The sequence below is a fragment of the Mus pahari genome, unplaced genomic scaffold (assembly GCF_900095145.1).
Source record: "Mus pahari unplaced genomic scaffold, PAHARI_EIJ_v1.1 scaffold_3877_1, whole genome shotgun sequence".
Taxonomy (NCBI): domain Eukaryota; kingdom Metazoa; phylum Chordata; class Mammalia; order Rodentia; family Muridae; genus Mus; species Mus pahari.
Genome location: NW_018392856.1, coordinates 9545 through 28588, shown reverse-complemented (window position 1 = coordinate 28588; position 19044 = coordinate 9545). Strand labels below are relative to the sequence as shown.

The window sequence follows — 19044 nt, the reverse complement described above, 5'->3', positions numbered from 1 at the left end:
TCTAATATTTATTTTCCAGGGTTGAGTATTGTAAATGATGACTAGAATTCCACCATTATATACCAAGAGCAAATCAATATAAGTTGTCTATCAATATTTGCTTCTAGAAAAAATGGGCCTCCTGGTGACTTTTGCAAATCATAGGTGATTGGGAACTTATTTGGGTGTAATAGCTTCTTCATAAATGCTGCATAACAAAAGTCTTTTCCAAACAGAAATGATGGATTTCACACACACACACACACACACACACACACACACACACACACACACTACAATATTATAAGGATGTTATACCCCTTGGAGTTGTGATCTTTGAGGTATAAAATTCAAAGAGGAGTTGACAGTAAGAGCAGGACAGGTATGGCTGAATACTCAGTTATTCAGAGTATATTCAGGTATATTCAGAGCAATTTGGAGAAATTAGAGGAAAAATTAGTATTGCCAGTAACAGCTCACAGTCAAGTTTACACATATGACTCAGTTTTGAAATTGGTGTTAATAATTTTCCTGTTAGATGAAGAAAATTGAATTATTTCTGGGAAATAATTGATACTTCTTAGAGGTTAACACCTTTTTCTCAGCATACATTATAGAGCCAATGACAGAAACTAGATATATGCAGCTCAATACTTCTTTCAAATATCTCATCAAGTTACAAAATGACATGTTTGCCATGCATTTGTACTTCTGCTATATGATCATGCTTGTCCACTTTGAAAACTAAAATATATATCAGTATCCAACTTACCTATTATATTTTACTGCATAACCAAGACTCTGAGTGTACAAGATTAGAACAAGTAGAATCTGCATAGAAAACAATGAGTGAAAGTGTGAAACTTCAACACTGAAAGATATAATTCATAGTGGAAAGAAGTATCTAAATGTTTTTGAGAGCTATAATAGTTCTATTCTTTATCATGGCAAAGTGATCCATGATGTGGCATGTAGACATTTGCAATACCACTGTTACCGTCAAAATATCAATGCTTCCTTACCTTTATAAAATCCTGAGTATATAGACCAGAAGAGTTGTACACTAGTGTAAATTGTTAAGGGTAGAAGTGTAGTGTGAGAAATAGTATAAAAGTGAAACTGCATGTACTCCATACTCTCAAACATAGGGATGCTGAATTTGTAAAGGATTAATACTAAGTGTGCAGCCATCTGAATACAGAGCTTCATTGTTTTACTGCTTCTTATTAGTTTGACCACACTGGATTGAAAGTTTGTTCTTATCATTGAAGCACTTTCTTATTTGTTTGTATGGAAACTCTGAAAATGATTTCTTGATCTGATTCCAGTAACATTAAATAATTTCTAATCTCATTTACCTATATAGGGACCTTCATTTGAAAAAAAAAATTCTTTGATGTCTACAGACTTGGATCCATTGACCCATTTCTGCAGTTCCAAGTTCCACAAGAACACAAAGGTAAATACAGATAATGTTCATGCAGTGGACCTAAATCAGACACATACAGCATCTGCTATACTCTCTTCTGATACTGAGAGCCACTATTTGCCTTAAAAGTAGATTCTATGGGCTGTTTTCTCATAGAATCCTTGTTCATACTTGATTCTACAAATTTTATTCCTTCTTTTCTTACTTTTTAAATTTTATTTTTATTATTATTTTTTTCTCAGTTTTTTTTTTTTTTTAGACAAATTTACTCTGTGTAGTCCTGGCTGCCCTGTAACTCACTTTGTAGACCAGGCTGGCTTCGAGGCCTCGAACTCAGAAATCCGCCTGTCTCTGCCTCTCAAGTGCTGGGATTAAAGGTGTGTAAAACCACCAACCTGCCTTCTTCCTTCTTTTATATTGAGTTCCCCTAGCTCCACCTACTTTGTGTATTTTTTTCTTTTTCCTATTGTATTACCTAGTGCAGAATTAACATGAGGGATAGTGCCCTTATATCATTTCTAACTTGTTCTCCAAGGTGAAATTTAGGCTTGATATTTTTCCTGAAATGAAATGGAAGAGGAGTGGCTATGGATGACAGAGACTTGGTGAAACGGAAAAGGAAGGGTGAAGGGAGAGTGTGGTGATTATGAGAGTAAGTATTCCAGTTTATTTATTTTTATCAAATTCATAAAATGTAAGCAAGCAAATACATAATATGTCAATAATTCACCATATATATACATATATATGCATATGTATATATATATATATATATATATATATATATATATATATATATATATATATTTGTTAGTGGAATGCCTAAATTGTTGATGTCAGAATAACTACAAATCAAGGAAGAAAACCAAGCAGCTAGCCTAAAGAAAGTATTTTCAATGACATTTAGACTTTACAAACAATAGAGTAGAAAGAAGGAGTTGTAAAAAAAATATGTATAAGAAAAACTGAGATATACAACTTCCAATCTCCCAACCATGTAGGCTGATTAATTTTTTATTTTGTTTGCAATTGGCATGGCTTGTGTAGGACATAACTTGGGACTACTATAAATGTTTCCATGATTTAGCAGTCTTGGTGCCATAGTCACAAAGTTAAGGCTACTGTTGTCTCCTTTACTTGAAGTAAAAATACTTTCCACTAATACTATATTTTAGTTCTGTATTGAAGACACAAGGCTTCAGATATTTAAGCAAACTTTCTTCAATGAATCACATGCTTAGTTATATAATAACATTTTCTTCCTAGTGTCTTTAATACAGTAGGAAGGTTCTTTGCATATACAACCAGGAAGAAAGGAGACTGAAAAGGAGAAAGGGCACATGTTTAGATTAGATTCTATGAGGTTATAACAGTCAACTGCCAAAGAGTACAGCCAGACAAACACAGCTCCTGTTCCATATGGATCCTTTAGAATTTATACATTTTATCCCATATTTGGACCCTAGGAATTTAAAGGCACAGGATTCTGAATGTCTATCATCCGTGTTGTGTTAAATCTTTGATGAAGAAGGTCCATGCCTCTCTTCCTGAGGATACTTTGGGCACAAAAAGTAATAGCTTCCTGAAGCCCCATGATTTTGTACAAATATATTCATTAAAAGCAGTCATTCTTCTAAAATTTTGTTTTGTACCAAAACAAAATGGCGCCTCATAACTCACTCAAATCACCTCTTTTGATTGCCAGGCAGCACCATTCTTTAACTGATTTTAACTAGATATTGTTTATTGTTATTCCATCAGAAAACGTCAAGACTACTGCAAGCTGAAGATATGGAGAAATGTGAACATTTTCCTTTACACAAACAGCTTAAACACATATGTCTTCATTTAGCTATTCACAACTTATTGATCTAAAATCTGAATATGTGATAAGAAAAAATTAAGCAAAAGATAAACTTCCACATATGCCTTTCCTGGGTGTGTCTAGTGGAGTCTATCCTATGTGACCCATCCCAAGGAAATTTTATCCAAGAGCTTCAATTCAAGGTCGATAATTTCTCTCTGGATTATTGAGGAAAAATCATCTAACAGGAATGAAAGATTGAAAACACACCTCCATGGTCAGAGAATTTTTGTATTCCCTTTATTTTTGCACGAAATTATTACTGACTAGGTTTTCCAAATACACTAGGAACAGTAAGCTCTGTCCTGTCAGCTTACAAGGGGCCTTTGACAATTCAGTACAGTCATAACTTTTTGGCTTATTGTCAAACAGGTATTTTAATGTGAGTAGAGATATTCTAAAATCCTCAATGGGAACACCCATCAACAGTGATAATGTGAATTCTGATCATCTAGACTAAGCTTGAGCCATTTCTATAGAAAAAAAATAAGACTGGGCCTTAGACCAAGGCCAACTAACATGCTTTTCCTTATGAGTTAGGGACAGAGTGACTCTAGTCTATCATTCTGCTAAATAACATAAAAAATTCCCAGGGTTTCACTTTTTCTTTTGGTTCCTATTTAGAGATGTGTATCAGGGTCCTATCATGATTGGACATAGAAATGTCTTTTAGGAATAAGAATCATCTAGTTCAGTGAGTTTTACCTTTCACTTATGTTTCTGCCAATTTCCTTCACTCTGTCCCTGATGAAATAGCTACATCACTCTGTTGAAAAGCAGGAGAATGAAAGGAGGAATGGGAATACAAGATGGATATAAGACCAGGAAAATGGAGAGGAGCAGTAGGAAGAATTGTCTTTTTATATTGGCTTTCCCATTATTGTGAATTCACAGATAATCCTGTATACGATATGCAGAGCCATTGACAGAAGTGCTAGTGAGTCTACATGACACATTGCCTGGTCTAACGAGAATTCATGTCAAAGTTCCAGCTTTGAGAGAGTTGTCTGGTTCATGCTGTTTTGAATAAAATTATTTATAAACCTGTTTTTGTTCTTCACAATTTGCTCTGGCCTCTGTTAATACTAAAACCTTGGTATTCTGGATCTGTCAGGGGCCATAAATAATGAATAGAAAAAATTACCTGGATTTAAAGAAATACTCTTAGTTACTAAAATCATCAATAGAATGTATTTACCTTGATCCGAGATGCTTGGACAAAGGCCCAATCTGTGCACATGTAGAACACCCACAAACAAAATTGTGACCATTCCTTGCTTTTTCTTTACTGATAACGTCATTCTCAGTAAGTTTTTACAATAAACCATATCCAAAAGAGGTTACGAAGCCAAGAATCAAAGAACCTCATTTAAGCACTAGAATTCCAGTTGTATTTTACTGAAGAATATTAGACAATAAGTACAATAACTTTGTAGATTCTAGATTTTGTCATGATGGTATCAATATAAAAGTATGTTAAAGAGACATTTGTAAGAAATAGTAAAGTAAATAATTAATAACATGTTTTGAAATAGGATAAAAATCAGCTTATACAGTTTCGGCTTTGCTTGTTATAATCAAATGTAAAAGACAAATATCTCCAGACTTCACATTGTCTAGTATCTGTAACTGCAAGTCTCTGATGGGGAGAAGAGCAAGGTCTCTGCACCCAGATTAACTAAACTTTGTATAAGTTGGCACAAGAGTTGGGATAATCAAACCTTATAATATAATATTTTTAATTTTTTTCATTCTACTTGCATAATTATGTCTTACACATTCTTCAAAATGTAAATAAGAAATGATATAATTGCTAAAGAAGGAAATGTAAATAAACACTGTGGCCCTTTGGAAATATTACCTCTTTTTCTGAGTGAAGACACAGACAAAATGTCCTCAGTGGTTCCAAGAAAGTTCAAGCGGCTGTCCAGAGCAATGTATTGCCATGTCACCTGTTAGATCTGTCTTTCCATAGCCCTATCCTATCTTGGAGCTAGTTGGCAGCATAGAACCTACACATAATGAAGAGAAATACAAATTTTTTAAACATAGAGCTAGGTAAATGGAATTTCTGTTATATGCTTGGAGAATATTGGCAGGAGATGTCTTTTGCTATTTTGTCTTTTTTTTTCCAGAGCTGAGGAACTAATCCAGGGCCTTGTGATTGATAGGTAAGCAGTCTACCACTAAGTTAAATCCCCAACCCCAGGAGATGTCTTTTGGACAGAGATAGATATTTCTAGGGGTCTACAACACTTGTGTAAGATGCCAATATACCAGTCAATGACTATATACTTAAGTAATTATTACCAGAACTAGTTGGAATCAATTGGCTTACAAAGGTAGGTAGGTAGATAGGTAGATAGTTTGGTAGATAGATAGATAGATAGATAGATAGATAGATAGATAGATAGATAGATAGATAGATAGATAGAAGATAGAAATGATGGAAGGAAGGAAGAAAGGAAGTAAGGAAGAAAGAAAGAAAGAAAGAAAGAAAGAAAGAAAGAAAGAAAGAAAGAAAGAAAGAAAGAAAGAAAGAAAGGTAGGTTGATAGCTACATAAATAACTTAATAGATATATCCACAATGTTTTGTTTCTACAGGCATCTAACATATTCTCTTTCTATTGTTTCTGGGAAAATCCAATTTCCTACTGATATAGGAGATAGAAGAACAAAAAGAAGAAGCATGGTATAATGACTAACTCTTTGCTTGAGTTTTGTGGTAACCTTTTTATTTTATTATTATTATTATTATTATTATTATTATTATTACTACTACTACTACTACTACTACTACTACTACTACTACTACTACTACTACTTTGTTTTTTGAGACAAGTTTTCTCTGTATAGCTCTGGCTGTCCTGGAACTCACTCTGTAGACCAGGCTGGCCTCGAACTCAGAAATGCACCTTCCTCTGCCTCCCAAGTGCTAGGATTAAAGGCGTGTGCTGATCTTGTGGTAATCTTTGAGACGTAAGGCTCTATAGTATTCTATGGTTCAAACTCTTTATTTCTTTCCACATAAAATCACAGAAGAGAGCTAAGATAAGGAGCTAGAGAAATTACCCAAGGAGCTGAAGGGGTTTGCAGCCCCATAGGAGGAACAACAATAAGAACTAACCAGTACCCCCAGAGCTCCCTTGGACCAAACCAAAAATCAAAGAAATCACATGGTCAGATTTCTGTCTCTAGCTGCATATGTAGCAGAGGATGGCCTAGTAGGTCATCAATGATAGGAGAGGTCCTTGGTCCTCTGAAGGCCCTATGTCCCAGTATAGGGGAATACCAGGGCCAGGAAGCATGAGTGAGGTGGTTGTGGAGTGTGGTGTGGGGAGGAGGGAGGGGGTAGGGGATTTTTTGAGGGAAATCTAGGAAAGGGGATAACATTTGAAATGTAAATAAAGAAAATAATAATTTTTTAAAAATAAACAAAGGTTAGATTTTGGTGCCTGCTCACAAACCCTGACACTATTAGTGATGACATGCTGTACTTATAGACAGAAGCCTAGCATGGCTGTCCTATGAGAGACTTGGCCAGCAGCTGACTGAGACTGATACATATACTCACAGCAAACTACTGGACTGAGGTTGAGGAACCCTATGGAAGAGCTAGGGTAAGGGTCAAAGGAAAGGAAGTTGTTTGCAAACACACAAGAAGAAGAACTGTATCAACTAAACAAGACCCTTAGATCTCCCAGAGAATAAGCCTCCAACCAAAGAGCACACATGAGCTTGTCACTGGCCCCCAGCACATATAATGGGGCAGACAACTGTCTTCTCTTGCCTCTGTGGAAAAAAATTCTAATCCTAGAGAGACTGGACGCCCCACAGAAGGGAGATATTCGGTATGTGATGTGTGGTAGGGGACATGGGGGAGCACCCTCCCAGAGCCAAACTGAGAAGGGCTCTGGAATGGGAGACTGTGAAGGCAGAACATTTGAAACATAAATAAAAAATAAAAATTTAAAAAGAATAGAAATATTAATGTTTCTTTGGCAACTCCCTGTTGTTAGCCCTTTTAATATCTCACAAAAATAATTAGGTAAGGGTGTGGTGAGGTTTTCGTTGTTGAGGGTTTTTGGTGTATATATGTAATATTTGATTCAATCATCAAATTCATGCTTGCATAAAATAGGAAAAAATGATACCAAATATGAAATAATAACTTAGGGATCATTCTTACTTAACATTCACATATTATAATAATATACATAATTGTTAAATAATGGAAATTTCAAAATATGCAATAAATTCAATACTTCCCTTTCAGATACAACTGTGTTAAGTATTCTGAATTTTTGCTTTCCTTCTGTAACACTATTACAAAGAGAGCCTTTTTAAGGCTGTACAAAAAATGAAAAAGGAGACATAACATAGTAAATCATATGCTGTTCACTTCCTTATTTTCCTCTTTCTTCCTTTCTCTCTCTTCCTTCTATATATTTACAGAAACATACATTTACTAACACCAGCTTTGATATCAGTGAGACATTCTTTGAGCCATGCAAACACCTTACTTTGAAATGTATTACTAATGTATTACTTGCACTGCTGCTTGTGTCTGTAGAGTTCTCTGTGCTGTACATCAGCTGAAGATTAGTTTCTATGTTAAATTCTTTCCTTATCAGATTTTCCATAAGAAGGTAAATTGGAAAGAATAAAATTAGAGATGGTAATGGAGAACACTAAATAATATGTTATACATAGGATTGAGAATGTTTTGTAATTTCCATCAGCAATTCAGACAAAGCGTTATAACCACATAAAAGTAAATGATATAGAAATAATTAGCATGAACAGAATGAGAATGAAGTGATAGTGCTCTCTCACTGAAGATTAATTTTCAAAGAATAAGTAAGTCTGGTGGGTAAATTTCTTTCCCTTGAAGTTTGAAATACTAATTCTATAAAACAGAGGGACAGTAGATTATTTAATACTCTTATTACTTGTCTGACCACATAGAAAAAAATGGAAACACAAGAAGAGAAAAATTATGAAAATAATATTTGACAAAGTACAAGGACAATTTGACATGACTGTAGAAAACAGATCGAAAAAACCTGAATCTCTGAGATGCTTGTTGGCACTTGAAAAATTACAAATAGGGCTGCCAATATTATTTTCTTTGTTTTAAGATGACCTCATGCAACAACATGATCATAATGTATGAAAATTCTATAACCCAAAGAGGTGATAATGTCAGTAGTCCAGGTAAGAACTCTCCCTACCTTTGAAAATATTACAGCTCTAAGGGTGAATGTATCCTGGCATTTGAGAGCCAAAAATAACCAGAAAGTTACAGCAAATATCAAAACACACACAGGAGATATATAGAGAAGGAAAAGACCCAGCAGGATGGCTGCCCCTTTTCAGGCTAAAAACAGCAGAGAGCTGAGCAGAAAAATGGATTGTATAACTTTTGGGGGGTGGGCAGATATTTCTGGAGATTTTCAGAATGTTTCAAAGTTTAGGATTTTTCCATTGAAGAGTTAAAGTGGGTAGAGCAGTCTGTGGGTGGATCTTGGTGATTGGAGGTCATTAAGGACAGAGACACTTGTATGTCGCACACAGTTAACAATTTATCTTTTTTATATATTATTAATAAAGAATAAGGGTAGGGAATGGAGGTGATTAACAGAATTTAACTACTTCCTGCTAAATTCTTCTCCTCTGAAACCTCTTGTTTAAAGTACTCAGATTTATTGATAAGGAAATTTCAGGAGGTTGCCTTCCTGTGCTCAGTCTACAGGAAGCAAGAAGTGACTAGAATAGATTTCTTTCATTTTAAGCTCTTTAGAGGCAGAGATTTCTGGAATTTTCAGTTTTTCAAGTTCAGAGCTTGTTCTTTTTACTCAGTAGGACAACCAGCTGGATACAGCTGTTACTGCAGTTAGAGTGTTCTGAGTATGCAACCTGTTGGTTGGGGTTCATGATAGACAAGGCCTGGCCACTGGTGTGCCTCAAGGGACTTAGAGCTATAGCAATTCCTCACAAAAATGTCTCCCTTAGGGAAGATGACAAGGAGAAAATCCTTGCTTTCTCAGAAATTTATTCTGAAATTGAACCATGTACACTGAAAATGATGCAGTATTCTACAAAACACACACACACACACACACACACACACACACACACACACACACACCTGCACTGTATTAAGCGGAATTAATGGTTTCAGTCACACAGTCAGTAAACCAGTCAGTACAGAACTCTCGAACAGTAAGAGAAAGCAAAAGATTGGTGATCCAGATCTGAACTACTTATTCATCTATTGCCCCCTTCCCCTGAGAATATAGAAAGTGGAAGACTGGAAGAACTGCTATTTATTATGAGCTCACTCTTCAATTGGCAGGGGATTAAAAACTGTCATTAGTGCCTGATTCTTGATCATGTATCTGGAATCTGAAATCTGAAAATGAGTGTATACTATCTTTAGGAATGCATTAATTTCTATCTACAATTTACCTGCCTTTGATTACTCATGATATGATCATGCTAGTTTCCACAAGTTCTATGATTGTAATAATGAATTATACCAGTATATAACACATTTATCTCTATTAAAATGCCCTCCATAAAGCATCTTGGACACTAAAAAGAAATGGTAGTTCGATACCCTTTGCAGGAAATATAGACATTTAAATCAGAATATCCCTGAGTGTTTTAATGATAAAGAAATAGTTAGAAAGGAAATATGTATATATATATATATATATATATATATATATATATATATATATATATATAATTGTGTGCATGTGTGTTGTTTATGTGTTGTAAACATCCTCAAAAATTCTTTCTGTATTTATTTTCCTGTTGTACTCATGTGTGCATCCTTATGAAAACTTACAGTATTACCTATTAGTTACAATCTATCTTGATGATATAGTAGATGCAGTACCATTATTTGAATAGTTTTTGCTTGAAAAAAAATATATCAAGTTCCCTATCCTTCAATATCTAATCCCACAACACTAGTACCAATATTCCATCTAACTTCATATACTATCTCACTTTATAATTACAATCGTTTATATAAGGCATCTGTGAGTATAAGTATAGGAAACCATCTATATACAAAATCTTTGGGCTAGTATGACCTCACTTGGATATATTCATCAATCTTTGTCCCTGCAATGGATATAGGAAGTCCAGAGATTATAGTAGCAAACATAGGACCAGGAGAGATTCAAAACAAACAAAAATACTAGTACTAAGAAGTGAAAGTAGACAAAAAGTACCATCCTTAACCAAGACACTGTTTGTATTTGATACCTGCTGTGTAGAAGGGCAAAACTCATTTTTTTCCAATGGAATGCTACTGGTTATATCAAACACATTCCAGAGCAGGCCCCAAAGACCATAACACTAAAATCAGATAAATTTTGTTTCATTTGTCTTTTGTGGGTATTTGGTTCATTTATTTTTGTACCTTTTTGTGTTGCTGGGTGATTAATTTGATAATTTTTGTTGTTGGGTTTTTTTTATTGTTGGGATGGTGAGAAAGACACAGAGATAATTACCTTCTACACAACCAAGGATGGATAAAATTTTATTAGCAGGGAGACAGGAATATCTGGGAGTAGTTGGAAAAATCGAAAGACATTAGTTAGAACATATTGTGTGGAAAATATCAAATAATAATAAAAATTAAGTAATATACTAAGAAATACAGTCCAAACTATGAATCAGGTATAAAGGTTTTTATACTATCATATTGTAAATGTAAATATGTAAACAGCTTAACATGTATAAAGTACTCAAGTAAAGTACTGCATTAATAAAAATAATGACAAAGGACTACATTATCATTTCAATAGAAGGATATCAAAATATTTGAAAATACCTAGCCACATTCATGATTTGAAAAATAATTCTAATAAGAGTTACAAAAATGAAATTACATACACCTAAATAGAATACTAACATATACAGATAATAAATACCTCTTTATATCTGCCTTTTTATACATTGTTACCACATTGTTGCCACTTCCATTGGAAATTGTCCCAGATGCTGTTATCAGGTCAGTTTTTAGGTAAAGAGGAGACATTTGTTTTTCTATAAATATCATGCAATATACAAGTTTCATAAAGCATACTCTGACAGAGGTTAGAGACTAGAAAATAGTAACTGATTGAGAATAAGGGTGGAATCTAGTGGGGAATGGCCAAAGAGAGGAGCATGTGGAAAACAAAACAGGGAGAAACATCTAGCGTGAGGAGGCAGGATTTTGAGAAGAAATAGAGTAGGAAAAGAAAACAATAACTTGGCACTTGAGGAGTACTGGTGAGGTAGTAGGGAAACATAATGCAATAAAAATGTTATAATTATGTATATATATATATATATTACATATATATACATATATATGCATATATATAATTGTATGTATGTATGTATGATTGTGTGTGTTTTTGTGTGTGCTTGTTTGTCTTTGTCTACATTTGTGTGTATGTTTGTGTGTGTGTGTGTGTGTGCGTGTATGTGTGTCTAAGTATCTAAAAGAAATCATCAAACAATGTGTCTCTACTAGTCATCACTTGTCAACCCATACAGCTCCCAGTAGTGGAATTGGTTTATATTTAATTGAGTTATGGGCAAAAAGGGCTGTTATAAATAGAAAAGATATTTCCCAACAACTCAAATTGTTGACAAAACTTTAGGGTCCTCTTTCCAAACTAACAGCAAGTTCCCATTGTTGATGACAGTGCTGGAAATTTTATTAAAATGAATATGTCAAGAAAAGTGCCAATATAGTCCTTAAACTTCTACATTCCAGGAATTTTCATAATGTGCTAGATCCTTCCCACATATACTATAACTTCAAAATAAGGGATTTATGGGATGTTTGAGTGTACAATTAAGTCGGTTTCTGATTATTGTGTTTTGCCTTGGATTCAGGACTTTGTGTGAATTTTCCTTGCTTCGATGTCATTATCAGAATTGTAGTATTAATTTTTTAAATTAGTCTCTCATTGGTGACTACCTGCTCCAATGCTTTATGTTCCTCAATGTTAAACACACAGCCTTTATATTTAATATTACTTTAGAAGCACAATAGCTGCACAACTGCCTTTGTGTTAGCATCTACCTCCCACATATAGCTCTGGGTTACTACTTACTAATCCTACTTACTAATCTATTTCTTCTGTTTTGTTTGGTCTTGATTTAAATTTTATTGAACAGTACTCCTGGCCATGTTCTCCAGGCTTCTTTACTTGGTGGCTCTGCTTTTCTCCCCTGCACACTCCTCAGGCACTGCATCTCTCTGTCCTTCCTCTTTATCATGTTTCCAAACATGGGAACATTAAATCCTGTTGCTTTTTCTCCTTCCAAACTCTTAGCTTCTGTGATCTTTATTTACCAATCAGAATTCACTGGGGCATGTTCCCAGAAGCTAATTGCTTATCCCTTTCTGAAATTAAGTTTTGTGTACCCAATTAACATTATTAAAATACAGTTACATTGTGGCAGGGAGTACCTCCATGCCAGTATTGATTAGTATATTCATACTATAGATAGTTTTTGTTTTATTTTATTATAATGTTCTTATATCTTAAAACATGAATGAATAGATGGATGGATAAGTAAACAAGATAGATAGATAGATAGATAGATAGATAGATAGATAGATAGATAGATAGATAGATAATGTAAGTGAAAATATGGTCACTAGAGTAAAGGTTAACAACAGAACTCTCACAAATAACCACTCAGATATATTAAATTAATTTTCCATAAAGAGTGAAACAAGGTACATCAAGTAAGACAGACCTCAGGTTCAACAGTAGCTCAGCAACAAATAATTGGACTACACAGACTGTTGACTTTTTCAGGATACTTCTCAATGATTACAGTTTGGTGATTTTTTTCCTTTTTGTTTTGTTTCTTATTGTTTGTTGTATTTTTCTGTGTTTGTTTTGAATGTGGTTTTATTTTCTGATTTTGTAGGGATTGTTTTCATTTGGATTTTTGTATCTTTTTGCCAAAGAGCTTAAATTAGGGTGAAAATGGGAGAGGCTCTGAAGAACTTGGGGGAGTGGTAAAATATAATTGAATATTGGATTAAAAGTACTGATTTAAATAATAACAAATAAAATATTACAAAGTATATTTCAGTGTTAAAATATCTTTTGCTATTTAAAAAACATGGCTAATAATAAAATAAGGTTTGATCTACATGTGATTTATGCAAACCTGTAGTATATTAGAAAATATAAAATTGTGATTAAATTGTACACAAGTAAACAAAAGTGAAATTCAGTAATGAACAGTTGTTACAATACCAATAGCTAAGTGTGGTGATCTGCATCTGTAGTGATCTTCTCATGAAGCTGAGAGGAAGCATGGGTTCAGTAATGAACTTGATGTCTCAGATGACAGCACAGTGAAATTCTGTATCAGACATATATAATATGCATTAAAACCATCACTATGGTAAATCTAACATATTCAAGTTTAAAGTCCCTCAGGAAATTAGGACTATTTCTACCAAAGACCCAGCTATACCCCTCCTGAGCATATAGCGAAAAGATGCCACAATATAACACAGGAATACTTGTCATATACATACATACCACCTTTGTTCATAGCAGCAAGAAACTGGATATAACCTAGTTGTTCCTCAACAGAAGAATGGATAAAGAAAATATGGTACATCTACACAATGGAATAATATTCATCTATTAAAAACAAAGATATCATGAATTTTAAAGGGACATGTATAGAAACTGAGGATAAATGTGTGAGTGGGGTAACTGAGAGCCATATGGTATGTACACATTTATGAGTAGTCTTTAGCAGTAAAATGCAGGAGAAACATGGTACAATCCATAGACCCAACAAAACTGGACAATATGGAAGTCCAAAGGCAGGATCCACAAACCTCACCATAACTAGTCTTAAGAGGTGGATAGAGAGACAGAACAGCATTGATTAGGAGGTGATTAGGGGACTATCGATGGTGAGAATGTTTGGGATAAGGGGAGTCAGGAGAGGACTGGGAATGACAATAGAAATAGGTGGATGAGCCTCTGGTGACTAGCTGGAGGCATAGAAAAGGAGAGGATACAGGGAGTATAGGAGGGTGACTTTAGCTGAACATCCTATCAGAGAGGCATAAAAAGACCAAATTGGCCACCTCCTATAGCAAGGCAAGAATTCTAGAGAAGAGAGTTGCAACAATTCACCTAAAACAAACAAACAAAAACAAATTCAACACAAAATTTGCCGTGNCTACACAATGTGNNTGGATGAAGATGGAGCAGAGAATGAGGGAAGAGCCATCTGATAACATCCCCAACTTGAGACCAGTGTCATGTGAAAGGGATATCTTGACATTGTTACTGATACTCTGCTANGCTGGGAGACAGGAAACTAACATAATTGTTTTAGGAGAGGCTTCAACTCTCTGCTGATGGATACTGTCACATAAACCCACAGTCAAACAATAGCTACAGCATGCAGGGAGTCTTGTGGAAGAGTGGGAAATAGAAGTGAGCAATACAGTGGTATAAAGGACAACAGGAGAAGAACTATAGAGTTAACAAACATGGCACCTGTGGACTCAGAGCCTGGGCTACTAATCAGGGACCATGCAGGGCCTGGACATAGACTCCTTATGCATTTGNACATATGCTTTTACATGGAGTTAGAAGTGTAAAGCTGATCTGGCTCTTGTAAGTACCTCTGTTACTAAAATAGGAAACCAATTTATTTTCTCGTGCTAACCTCATTCATATACCAGAAACTTGCTTAAAATTCAGTCCTATAAAACAAGTCTTCAGTGCTGACAGCACTATGTTGAATTTGCATTTTACTTGAGTTTTTAAAGTAGGTTGCCATGAATGAGACTATACTAGGTATAATATTAATCATTCAGTTTAAATGCTTTCATTATAATGTCTCTTGATGCAGAAGAAAATTTTAACAGAAAAAATTGAATAATTTAATAATGACCTCAAACACATTTTTAAAATTCTAAAAATACCACTTTAACTGTTCTGATTAATTTATTAGAATCTAAGTATTGTAACTATCTAGATGTTATGACTATACTCCTCCAAAGCACAGGTAATTTACACTTTGTTCTATGGCCAAACAAGTTAAAATTCATAAGAAAATACAGGATATTCAATTTTGAAAAAAAACAACCTGAAATCACAATTTAATTTAGATCTTGATATACACGTTCTTTATTTGAAATAGTTATAACTATGATAGTCTCTATTCTTACATGTTTAGATATATGATTCAATGGAATAAAATTTGCTCCTCAAAAACCTGCAATTAAGCCAAGTTCTGTGTCTTTTAAATCCTAGAAAAAAAAGGGTTAAAATTGTGCGGATCTCTGTGAGATTGAAGACAGCACAAACTACATATATGAGTGTTATGTCTTAGTGAACATAGTAGTACTTTTCCTAAAAAAAAAAAAAAATCTAAGTACATATCTTGTGGGTGAAAATATAACTGAAAGTACTTGTTCATCTGTGTATAGATGTAAGGTGTAAACACAGGTATGTAGAAGAAATAGGTCAAGATTACATAACTTTCCATTCAATTTCCTCCATATCTTTTGAGAAAGAGTCTTTCATTAAACTTAGATCATTATAATCAGAGATCAGTAATAGTAAGAGAGTAGGTAGCCCAAGATGAGATTACAGATAGACTATGTCATATCCTTTTTTGCTTATTTATACATATGAATATTCAAAGGTCCCAAACTCTACTCTTTATGCTCAAATACATGCATACTATGAAATAAGTCAATTCCAAAGTTTTGAACTCTTATATAATTTAAAATATAAATATTACTAAAAAATTTAAGACAACAGGAACAGATCTTATACAATGATGAACTCTGTATAGATAAGAGTATATATGTATATATATAGTATATATGTATATATATAATATATATGTGTATATACATATATGAAGAAAGTAGTACCTTAGTTATATAAAATATAAACATATCTCATAAATACATGAGTAAATTTTGAGTACACATTTCTCCAAAGAAGATTACATATATGTAAATACATTTACACATATATATCTATACAATGTATACAATATATTGTATATATTGATGTAAATAACAAGTATAAAATGGTTTTCCCACTCAGACAATAAAATAATTAATTCAAAATGGTTACCATAAAAATGATGCTAAATTTAGAAAAATTTGAAATTACTAAACATAAGCTAATTTTAATTGCCTTAAGTAAAACAATAACTGGATATATATGGAGACACAGAAGTAGTGATTGAAAAACATATTCTAGTTAGCATAATTAAATAAATTTGAAATATGCATTATACACTAAAAAGGATAGTATAGGTCAAATAAAAAGCTCAGTGTTATTTGACAATGTTTACTTAAGAGAGTTAGGGCATGGGGAGGAAATCCTGAACATAGGATTGGTTAGATTTCATACATCTCACAGGAGATGTGCTACACTTAGAACCTCGATTTTTCCTCAGTTTTTCTATGCTGCTTCAGATTTTATTCATTCTCTCTCTCTCTCTCTCTCTCTCTCTCTCTCTCTCTCTCTCTCTCTCTCTCTTTCATGCTATTTACTTCCAGAGAATACTTAAACACAATGCAATAACTATTATAATTATGATAATTAATTACTAGATTTAACACTAATCGAACACTGTTACTAAATGTAGACATCTAAAACAACAAAATAACGAATTTTCAAAGCATACAAATGAGAATAAAATACCATGCTAGGTATAGGTCATGCAAACCTACTGCAAATGTTTTAAAAAAAAAGGAGTCTTACCTACATGAGTAATTCTTTGAGTACAAATTTCTCCAAAGAAGCTATGAAAAATAAATAGAAAATAAAAAATAAAAAAAAAACAGATCAACATGTTAAGCCTTATGAAACTATAGTTCAAAACATTCTTAACATAGAATTTATGTCTCTAAGAGACATACTTCTAAGTGGAGAAGCAAATTTTTGAAATAATTTTCAAAAGAGCAGTTTATCTGAGAAGGTTCATTAGCAATTTAATATATTATATAAATTGTATATGGTGTTGGCACGACTTTGAATGCTTTCTGACATCTTTCAAATATTTTATTAGGATTTCATTTTTGAGTATTATATTTACCAACATTTCTACCACATCAAACTCTTCCTGTAAATGTAGACACAATCACTCATTATTTCTTCTCCTCCTCCTCCTGGTGTTCCTGGTTTTCCTGTTCCTCCTGCTTTTCTTGCTCTTCCTGCTCCTTCTGCTCCTCCTGTTATTTCTCCTCCTATGCTGCTGCTGCTGCTGTTGCTGCAGTTGCTGGCACTGCTGGCACTGCTGGCACTGCTGCTGCAGCTGCTGCTCTTGCTGCTGCTGCTGCTGCTGCTGCTGCTGCTGCTGTTGCTGCTGCTGCTGCTGGTGGTTCTGCTGCTGCTCTTGCTGCTGGTTCTGCTGCTGATCCTGTTGTTCCTGTTGCTGCTGTTGCCTTTGTCGCAGGCGCTGCCTCCGCCTCTGTAATTTAAATGTGAAAGATAATTAATAGGAATACCAGATTTTAAAACCTCAAGTATTTCACCTTGCAATCATCACTTTTTTCTCTGCTTAGGAATCCAGATAGAGATCAATGAGCTTTCCTAGAAAATCAGAAGATCATGTCTCCTTTGAGGACATCATATTTTATAGGTTTGAATTCATAGTCTGATCACTAGAAAACAATATATTTTTATATAAGAAAATATAACAACTTCAAATCCCTAAAGAAAGAAATTGAAGAAGATCTCAGAAGATGGAAAGATCTCCCGTGCTCATGGATTGGCAGGANTAACATAATCAAAATGGCCATCCTGCCAAAAGCAATCTACAGATTCAATGCAATCCCCATCAAAATTCCAACCCAATTGTTCACAGAGTTAGAAAGGGCAATTTGCAAATTCATCTGGAATAATAAAAAACCATAAAAAAAGGACAGCAAAAACCATTCTCAACAATAAAACCTCTGGTGGAATCACCATGCCTGACCTTAAGCTGTACTACAGAGCAATTGCGAAAAAAAAAAATGCATGATACTGGTACAGCGAGAGAGATGTAGATCAATGGAATAGAATTGAAGATCCAGAAATGAATCCACACACCCTATGGTCACTTGATTTTTGACAAGGGGGCTAAAACCATCCAGTGTAAAAAAAGACAGCATTTTCAACAAATGGTGCTGGCACAAGAAAGAGAATTGACCATTCTTGTCTCCTTGTACATAGCTCAAGTCTAAGAGGATCAAAGACCTCAAAAATAAAACCAGAGACACTGAAATTGATAGAGGAGAAAGTGGGGAAAAGCCTTGAAGATATGGGCACAGGGAAAAAGTTTCTCAGTAGAACACCAATGGCTTGTGCTGTAAAATCAAGAATTGACAAATGGGACCTCATAAAATTGCAAAGCTTCTGTAAGGCAAAAGACACTGTCAACAAGACAAAAAGGCCACCAACAGATTAAGAAAAGATTTTTACCAATCCTAAATTTGAAAGAGGACTAATATACAATATATACAAAGAGCTCAGGACCTGGACTCCAGAAATTCAAATAACCCCATTAAAAATGGGGTACAGAGCTAAACAAAGAATTCTCAACTGAGGAATATTGAATGACTTCCAAACGCCTGAAAAATGTTCAACATCTTTAGTCATCAGGGAATTGCAAATCAAAACAAGCCTGAGATTCCATCTCATACCAGTCAGAATGGCTAAGATTAAAAATTCAGGTAACAGCAGATGCTGG

General features: G+C 34.2%; 1 long non-coding RNA gene across 6 annotated transcripts in view; it reads right to left on the bottom strand.

The window, feature by feature from the left end:
• The window catches only part of LOC115063337, a 68198-nt gene extending 50667 nt beyond the window's left edge, over nucleotides 1-17531 (bottom strand). For 4 of the 6 annotated variants that reach the window (XR_003843191.1, XR_003843189.1, XR_003843193.1 and 1 more), the window contains exons 1-6: nucleotides 17410-17531; nucleotides 17076-17116; nucleotides 13569-13677; nucleotides 10803-10855; nucleotides 5134-5284; nucleotides 752-810 (exon numbers count right to left, since the gene is read on the bottom strand). This is a non-coding gene — a long non-coding RNA (uncharacterized LOC115063337). The remainder of the gene's footprint in view (nucleotides 1-751; nucleotides 811-5133; nucleotides 5285-10802; nucleotides 10856-13568; nucleotides 13678-17075; nucleotides 17117-17409) is intronic. The other 2 variants (XR_003843194.1, XR_003843192.1) reach the window with 2 other exon arrangements.
• Nucleotides 17532-19044: the final 1513 nt, after the last annotated feature.